Source organism: Sapajus apella, unplaced genomic scaffold, assembly GCF_009761245.1.
Source record: "Sapajus apella isolate SASKATOON/1434 unplaced genomic scaffold, GSC_monkey_1.0 scaffold22, whole genome shotgun sequence".
NCBI classification, from domain to species: domain Eukaryota; kingdom Metazoa; phylum Chordata; class Mammalia; order Primates; family Cebidae; genus Sapajus; species Sapajus apella.
In genome coordinates, this window is record NW_022436962.1 from 14,851,880 (window position 1) to 14,861,689 (window position 9,810).

General features: G+C 43.9%; 1 non-coding gene across 1 annotated transcript; it reads right to left on the reverse strand.

Annotated features, from left to right (window-relative positions):
• Nucleotides 1-8,287: 8,287 nt before the first annotated feature.
• LOC116559129 lies at nucleotides 8,288-8,392 on the reverse strand. Its single transcript, XR_004272326.1, has one exon. It is a non-coding gene; the product is annotated as a U6 spliceosomal RNA (small nuclear RNA).
• Between the last annotated feature and the right edge of the window lie 1,418 nt (nucleotides 8,393-9,810).

The following is a 9,810-nucleotide window of genomic DNA, read 5'->3' on the forward strand; positions in this document are numbered from 1 at the left end:
TCACTGCAACCTCTGCCTCCCAGGTTCAACCAATTCTCCTGCCTCAGCCTCATGAGTAGCTGGGATTACAGGCATGCACCACCATGCCCAGCTAATTTGTGTATTTTTAGTAGAGACAGGATTTCATCATGTTGGCCAGGCGGATCTCAAACTCCTGGCCTCAGATGATCTGCCCACATTGGCTTCCCAAAGTGCTAGGATTACAGGCCTGAGCCACTGCACCTGGCCAACATTGGCTTTTATCTTTTGGTTTATAGCTTTACTGAGGTATAATTGATATACAATAAACTGGACATATTCAAAGGATACACTTTGATAAGTTTTGACATATGTATATACCCATGAAACCATCACTACCAGATAGTGAGCATATACATCTTCCCTGAATGTTCCCTCCAGCCTCTTGCAATCCTTTCCTCCCCTCTGTATCCCAGTCCCATCCCCCTACTCTGAAGTAACCATTGATCTGCTTTCAAATTATAGGCTGATTTTCTTTTATAGAATCTTATATATATGGAACAGCACATTATGTACTTTTTTCAGTCCAGGGTTTTTCACTCAGCATAATTATTTTGAGATCCATCCATTGTTGCACATATCAATTGTTCATTCCTTTAATAGCTGAGCTGTATTCCTTTGTATTCATATACCATAATTGGTTTATACATTCAACTGCTGAAGGACATTTGGGTTGTTTCCAATGTGGAGATGATAGGATCTGGCTCTGTGTCCCCACCCAAATCTCATCTTGAATTGTAATCCGAATTGTAATCTCCACATGTTGGGGGAAGGACCTCATGGGAGGTGACTAGATCATGGGGCTAGTTCCCCCATGCTGTTCTTATGATAATGAGTGAGTTCTCACGAGATCTGATAATTTTATAAGGGACTTTTCCCTGCTTTGCTCTGCACTTCTCCTTCCTGCTGCCATGTGAAGAAAGACATGTTTGCTTCCCCTTCTGCCATGATTGTAAGTTTCCTGAGGTCTCCTCAGCCATGTGGAACTGTGAATCAATTAAATTTGTCTTTTCATTTTCTTAATAGTGTCTTATGAAGAACAGAAGATTTATTTTTAAAATTCCAACTCATCTATTTAAAAATTTTATGGACCATATTTTGGTGTCATGTGTAAGAAATCTTTGCTTAACAGAAGGGCACAAAAGTTTTTTCTTATGAGCTCCTCCGGAGGTTTTATAGCTTTGGTTTTATACTGATCCATTTTGAGTTAATTTTTATATAGTAGTCCCTCCTTATCTGAAGTCTTACTTTCCACAGTTTCAATTACCCATGATCTGAAAGTATTAAACAGTAAATTCCAGAAATGAACAATTTTATAAGCTTTAATGTGTATGCTGTCCTGCTCCGTCTCACTGTAGGTGTGAAGGAGCCCTTTGTCCAGTGTATCCATGCTATGCAGTATATATGTACAGGAAAAAAACATGGTGTATACACTATAGGGTCCACTACTATCCCTATTCAGGCATTCACTAGGGGTTTTGTAATGTACCCCATTTGGATAAGGGGGGTGCCTATTGTATATAGTAAAAGGTGTGAATAAAAGTATATTTATTTGTTTGCATTTGCATATCCAATTGTTGATCATCATTTGTTGGAAATACTTTTTTCTTCATAGAATTGCCTTTGCATTTTTGTCAAAATCAGTTATGTATTGTATTTGTTTCCTAGGGTTACATAGCAAATTGCCACAAACTTGGTGGCTTAAAACAACAGAAATGTATTCTCTCTCAGTTCTGGAGGCCAGAGTCTGAAATCAATGTGTCACAGGGCCATCCTCCCTCTGGAGACTCTAGGGGAGAACCCTTCCTGGCCTCTTCAAGCTTCTGGTGGCTCCCAACATTCCTTGGCTTGCAGTAGCCTCCATTTTTACAAGGCCTTCTAGCCAAGGTTCTCAGTGTGGCCCTCTTAAGAATACCTGTCATTGGATTTAGGGCATATTCTAAATGCAGGATAATCTCGAGATCTTTAATCACATCTGAAAAGATCCTTTTTCCAAATAAGGTCATATTCACAAGTCTCAGTGAACACATTTTTTTGGGTGCGACACAAGTCAGTCCACTTCACACATTTATGTGCAGGTCTATTTCTGGATTCTCTTTTTTTGTTCCATTGATCTATTTTGGCAATATTACATTGACTTAGTGTAAACTGTAAACGATATGTCTTGTTTTGTTTTGTTTTGTTTTGTTTTGTTTTGTTGTTTTGTTTTGTTTTAGACAGAGTCTTGCTCTGTTGCCAGGTACCAGGCTGAAGTGCAGTGGCGCATTCTCAGCTCACTGCAATCTCTGCCTCCTGGGTTTAAGCAATTCTCCTGCCTCAGCCTCCCGAGTAGCTGGGACTACAGGTGTGCACCACCACGCCCAGCTAATTTTTGTACTTTTTAGTAGAGACAGAGTTTCACCATGTTGGCCAGGATGGTCTCGATCACTTGACCCTGTGATCCACCTGCCTTGGCCTCCCAAAGTGCTGGGATTACAGGCGTGAGCCACCGTGCCCGGCACAAGATATGTCTCTCCATTTATTCAGATCTTTCAAAATTTATCTCAGCAATGTTTTATAGTTTTTGGTGTACAGGTCTTTCACATCTATTGTCAGATTTATCCCTAAAAAAAAATCCAAACCTTTTATTTATTTAATTATTTTAGAGACAGGGTTTCCAGCCTGTCACTCAGGCTGGAGTGCAGTGGTACAATTGTAGCTTACTTTGGCCTTGAACTCCAGGCCTCAAGCAATCCTCCCACCTCTGCCTTCCAAACCTATTTCATACTTTTTATGTGCTTGAAAAAGATACCTTATATGGTTTGACTGTGTCCCCACCCAAACCTCATCTTGAATTGTAGCTCCCATAATACCCATGTGTTGTGGGAAGGACTGAATTGAACCCTGGGGGTGGTTTCCTCCATACTGCTCTCATGGTAGTGAATAAGTCTCATGAAATCTGATGGTTTTATAAGGGGAAACTCCTTTCACTTGGTTCTTATTCTCTCTCTTGCCTGCCACCATGTAAGACATGCCTTTCAGCTTCCACCATGATTGTGAGGCCTCCCCAGCCATGTGGAACTGTGAATCCATTAAACCTCTTTTCCTTTATAAATTACCTAGTCTCAGGTATTGTCTTTATCAGCAGCATGGAAAGAAACTAATACAATACCATTATTTTAATTTCAATTAATTGTTAGCATATACAAATACAATTGATTTGTGGATACCCACCTGAATCTTGCAGTTTTGCTAAACTCACTTATTAGCTCCAGTGGCTTCTTTGTAGAGTCAATCAGATTTTCTTCCTTGATGATTACATCATCTGAGAATAAAGACAGTTTAACTTCTTTCTTTCTAATTTGTGTTTCTTTTCTTTCTTTACTTATGCATTGGTTGAAGTCTCTAGCAAAATGTTAACACAAGTGGTGAGAGCAGACATTCTGATGGGCTCTTGATCTTAGGAGGGAGGCATTCAGTCTTTCACCATTAAGTCTGATATTAGTTGTAGGTAGGGTGACCAGTGAGCTTGGTTTTCCTGGGACTGAAGGGTTTACAGGGATGCACAACTTTCACTGCTAAAATTGGGATAGTCCTGAGCAAACCAGGAGAGCTGGTCTCTTTGCTTGTAGGTTCTGGGTCTATTTCAAGGATTAATTTTCCTCCTCATTATGGGTTACATTTTTCAGTTTCTCTGCACACCTGGTAAGTTTTTCATTGAATACTAGACATTGTGAATTTTACTTTTTGGATGCTGGATTTTTTTTTTTTTTTTTTGAAACAGAATCTCACTCTGTCACCCAGGCTGGAGTACAGTGGCGCAATCTTGGCTCATTGTAATCTCCACCTCCTGGGTTCAAGCAATTCTCATGCTTCAGCCTCCCAAATAGCTGGGACCACAGGCGCACCCCACCGTGCCTGGCTAATTTTTGTATTTTTAGTACAGATGGGGTTTCACCATGTTGGCCAGGCTGATCTCGAACTCCTGACCTCAAGTGATCCGCCTGCCTTGGCCTCCCAAAGTGTTGGGATTACAGGCTTGAGCCACCACACCCAGTCTGGATATTTTTTATATTCCTATACATATTCTGGAATTGGAATTTTGTTCTGGGATGCAGTGAAATTAAATAACTTGAAGCAGTTTTATATTTCAGGTCTTTAAAATTTGTTAAGTGGAATGAAAGCAGTATTTAGCCTGGAGCTAATTCTTTTCCACTGCTGAAGCAAAATCCTCCTGAGTACTCTTCCCAATGTTCCATTGATGATGAGTTTTCCCAGGCTGACTGGTGGGGCTGGAAAGTAGTCCCAGGCCTATGTGAACTCTGGCTCTCTTATCCTTTTGGATGGTTCTTTTCTGGCACACATGCTGGTCAGTGCTCTGCTCAGTACTTGAAGAGAAGGCTTTGCAGATTTCTGGGGTTTTCTTCTGTGTGACCCTCTCCTCTTGGTTACTCTGTTCTGTGTGCTGCAGCTGCCTCGACCTCCCTAGACTCCCAGCTCCTCTTCACTTACAAAATTTGCTGGGCTCCACTTTGGTGTCTCTTCCCTGCACATTTCTCTCCCAAGGCAGCAAATAGAACATTGTAAGTCTTGCCTAGTTTGTTTCCCATTTCTCAGGTGTCACTGTCTTTTGTTGCCTGTATCCCGCCATTGGGCTAGGAGCTCTCAGAAGGCAGGGGCTATGCTTTTTTTTTTAATCAGACTAGGTGCCACTTGAGAGCAGGCAAGATCTAAACCTCTTCTTCCTCCTCATCCTTCCCTTAAAACATGCAAAACAAGCCCATTTCAACAGATATTTAACACCATAGCATTTTACAGAGTGGTTATTCTCACCCAAGTTCATCTTTGCTTTTGTGTGACTCAAATTAAGCTTCTGTCCCTTCAGTTCGCTCTTTCTTCCACCAAGTGGCTTCTGAGGTAAGACATCCTCCAGGAAGTCTTCCTGGATGGAGAAAGGTGACACTTCTTGCCACATTATCAGCCCAGGAGTTTGCAAATCCTCTTTCCTTTGTTTTCCATTATCACAGAGAACTCCTTAGAACTCCTCTCCCCAGTCTTGGGTTTCTCCAGGAAAGTTTTAATCAACTCTACCAATCCTATGAAACATATGTGATTTACAGTTCAAATAACTTTGGGAAATATTGTTGGCCACATCTCAATGGTAGTACCGAAACCTGTTTGTTTTGTTGACGTTTCCCAAATGTATTTGATCCCATTAACTCTTACTTGCTCTCAGAACTTCCCTGGATTATTTATTATTCTGAGGAACATACTTGAAGGAACACTAAGCCAAGTCATCATGAACAAATATGATATTATTCTTTTCTTCCTTTTTCCCTGAGAGCTCCAGAGATTGCATCAGATGAATGTTTCTTGAGTAAATGATTAAATGAAATAAGTGAAATCATTCTCAACAACCCATTGTGAATGTAACTGTCCTCATAGATTGTGCTGGATTTCCACAGGACTGCCCTCAGCCTCTCCCACTGCAGGTGCAGCTGCTCCCCCACCCCTGTTCTTCAAACTCCACTTTAGTTCATTTCCTCCCATTTGGAATTGGTTAAATGCAACATGAGTAAGGCTGTGTGCACAGGCTGATAAGAACACAGCTGAAGGGCAGGACCACAGCATTGCACAAGCTCAGGAGACACCCTGAGGTGTCCCTTGGAGTTGTAAGGGAGTGTCTGCAAGTAGAAGCTCCATGGCTTTTTCATTTCTAGATCTTTGATCACACCATTCCCCTGCTTGGAATGCTGTTCTGCTCATTTACTTGTCAAAATTCGATTCAACTTTCATGGCCTGGCTAAATGTGAACTCAATGAAGTCTTCCTAGCTTCCTCAGGGGGCATTAGAATTTTCTCTGTCCTTCCATGGTTTATCAGAGTCTGTCTTTGAACTTGATTAGCTGTGTCCAGGCTTTCCTTCTCAACTAGAGTATGCATTTCATAAAAACAGGAGCCATGTCTTACTGATTTCTGTATTTCTGTTTCTTAACACAGCACCTGGCCTGGAAGAAGCTCAGTGGTAGTTTTGGGATTGAATGAATGAACAAGTGAGCCGACATCCAGTGGAAACACAAAAGAGCAGGTGTTCTCAGCCCTTCTGGGAAAGTCTTGCGTGTAGCATACAATAATTTTCAGGAACTCATGGCAGACTGACAAGGGAGGAAGAAAGTTTGGGACATTGGAGTACATGTGGGAAGTGTACTCTAGGGAAGTGGTGAGGCCCCGTTCAATGTCCAGCCTGCTGTGTTGATGTCATCATGCTGCTGGACATTAAAACCTGATACATGAATGCTCCGTGTGTTTGCAAAAGAGGGTCCAGAGTGCACACAACTATACACACTCATGTATGCACAGGGACAGCTTAAGCAAAAACAGAAATTGTCACACATGATCACAGCCACATGGATATCTGCAAACATACACTTGGATGGCCAGCCACACAGAAATACTTGTAAAGTGTCCATGAACACACACACGCTCGGCAATCTTTGCAGCCCAAGAAACAAAGCTGAGTGTGATAACAGGTGTTAAGAGGCAGACACGTGAGAGCTCAAAGCAAACATCTGGGTTCTCTCTTGATCACCAAAGTCAAATAAAGTTGTAGAAGCTGAATGTTGAACTATTCTTTCTCTTTTCCAGAAAGTAGGACTTCAGGCAATAGGCAGGCGAGATCCTTGAAGCTACTGCCTCCTATAAGGACCACAGCATCCTTTGAGGATGCGCAGAAAGCAGCAAGCCAGTTCAGATCTTGAACTGGCTCAGCTCTGCACTAGATGGTAGGGAGGCCTCAGGGAGGTGGGCAGCTTCTATGCTGACCTTCACCTTTGGGCCATGCCCCTACTGCAGTGGGGTTAGTTCTGGCCTCCTGTTCAGTGCTTATACTTTGCCTGTAACTTGTTCTAGTTGCTATCAGTTGCAACCATGGTGTGGTGTGGGGTGTGTGTGTGTGTGTGTGTGTGTGTGTGTGTGTGTGTGTGTCTGTGTCCATGTCCTCTATCTGGCCAGGAGCTTCCTAAGAGCAAGGGTCATGCCTCCCCCAGTTAAGCTGAGCATCTCTTTAGGGGAGACCATGCCTCTCCTGGGATCCTCCAGTGGGAAAAAAAAGTATTTTTGTTTGTTTGTTTGTTTTTGAGACAGTCTTACTCTGTCACCTAAGCTGGAATGCAGTGGTACGACCTCAGCTCACTGCAACCTCCACCTCCTGAGTTCAAGTGATCCTTATGCTTCAGCCTCCTGGGTATCTGGGACTATAAGTGTACACTACCATGCCTGGCTAATTTCTGTATTCTTTTGGTAGAGACGTGGTTTCACCATGTTGGCCAGGCTGATCTTGAACTCCTGACCTCAAGTGATCCTCCGGCCTTGGCCTCCCAAAGTGCTGGGATTACAGGTGTGAGTCACCACGCCTGGCCAGAAAAAAGCACTGCTTTTTCCTTGTCTTCACACTTGCTGAGGGCCCCGAATAAGCATGGTTTCTGAGTTGGGTTTCTATTAATGGGCTGTTGCTGTCTCAACCCTATAGATCTTTTGAGAAATCCTGGCTGCAGAGGGCTTTTCACATGGGGCCCTAGTGAGCCATCAGACTTTGGGGTTTAATCATTGGCAGGCTCGGAGGTCTGCAGGCCTGGGAAGTGATGCCAGTTCAATCCCAGCTGCAGCACCTCAAGGGCTGAGCTCTCTCAGGTTTCTTGGCATATTTGAATCTCTAGGGAAGTGTTGAGAACCTGAGATTTCCTTAATAATTTATATCCATGCTCCTCCCTTTATGGGATCACAGGGCCCTGGACAAAGTCAGTGAACATTATCCTGGGGTAACCCAATCTCCCAGGTTCAGTGACAACAACAAGGGGAACAATCCAAAGGATTACCTTGAACTCTGGCCAGCACCAGGGGAGACTTGGACCTAGTGGAGGCCAGTGACCCAGAAGGGCCCCTTAAGCTCGGTAATGGGCCTCCACTTGCTGGGAGGTAAAGGGTAATTGAGAAAAAGAAAGTCGAATGCTTTGGAAGACTTAGGAAAAAATACAGAGGCTCTGTTTTTCCCTACCTTGTGGCCTGGCGGAGGCTGAGTGAGGTTACTGTCACCATCCACGGCATTGTCTAAACTGGAGTGTCTGTTGGTCACTCTTGTTCCTTTTCCTTCCACCTGTGCTCTGGGCCCATCCCCTCCCCTTGTCCCGTGGTCTTGCTTCTACTCCCTCCTCTTCTTTTCGCTCCACTGTCTCCATCCCATCAACATATAAATACTCCAGGTCTTTGGAATCTTCTTCTTTTTATTTTTATTTTTTAATATGGAATGGTCACAAATTTGCTGTCATCCTTATGCAGAGGCCATGCTAATCTTTTCTGTATTGTTCCAATTTTAGTATATGTGCTGCCGAAGTGAGCACAGTCTTGGGAATCTTAAAGTCCCTTTTGTCCTTCCAGTTGCTACTCTACCTCTGTCCTTCCCTTCCTGAATAAGCCACTGGGAAGTGACTGAGCGTTGTACCCCCTTCCTCTCCTCCCACTGCCCACTGCCCCCTGGTTTCCTCCTCCTGGTCCACAGAAGTGGAGCCTCACTGTGATTTATTTTATTTCTTTTTTTTTTTGAGATGGAGTCTTGCTCTGTTGCCCAGGCTGGAGTGCAGTGGAGCAATCTCAACCCCTGCAAACTTTACCTCCCGGGTTCAAGTGATTCTCCTGCCCCAGCCTTTCAAGGAGCTGGAACTACTAGTGTGCGCCACCACACCAATCTAATTTTGTATTTTTAACAGAGATGGGGTTTCACTATGTTGGCCATGCTGGTCTCGAACTCCTGACCTCAGGTGATCTGACCACCTTGGCCTCCCAAAGTGGTGGAATTACAGGCCTGAGCCACTGTACCAGGCCCCCCTCTGTGATTTAAATACCCAAATACATCACAGACACCTGAGTGTTCCACAGAAAACTACAAACTTGATTTTCATCAAAAGCTGATTGAACACCTCCTCTGCACCAGACATTTAACTATGAAGTCAATACAATGAGGTTCAAGAAACTTATGACTTGATGGGAAACAGAGATGTGAACTGCCTATTACCAGTCTGGTTGCTAAGGGATACAAATGATACATGCACAGATGTTATGGGGACCCAGGGAAGAGCATTGTACTTGGAGGGGAAGAGCGACTGGTCCTTCAGAGAAGGCTTTCTGGAGGAACAGGACTGGAACTGAGGTTTGAAGAGTGTGTAGAAAGTGAGAAGAAGAAACTGGGATTTTGGCTATGGAATGGTTTCAATTTCAAATGACAGAAACCTTACTCAGGCCAGATGAAGCAAACCAGGGAACTGTATAACTGGGACGACTGTCTGAAGCTGGCCTCGGACACACAGGCATTCAGGTTTGCTGCGCCTCACTCTCATCTCTGCTGCTGCTTCCTCTGTATTGGACTCATTCTCTCCTAATCAGATTAGCTTCCTCCAGGTTGCAGGGGCAGGAGGGCCCTCACCACAGGCAGTTCGAGGCTTATAGCTACCCAGTTTTTTCGGCTCCAGAAAAAGAGAACTGTCCCAGCACCCATATATAAAATCCCAGGGAAGGGCTCTGATGGGCCCACCTTGGGACATGGGCCAATCCCAGGTTAATCACTGTGGTCAGGGTATGTGATTGAAGGGGCCTGGATCTGCTACCCAGCACTGGGGCCAGGGGACAGGATACTGTGGTTGGCAGTTCCATTAGGACCACATGGAATGAGGCAGGTGATAATCAAAGGGCGGATGCTGAGAACACTAAAGCAACAGATGTTCATAACAGAGAGCTTTCTAGGCAGACAGAATCACATGCAAAA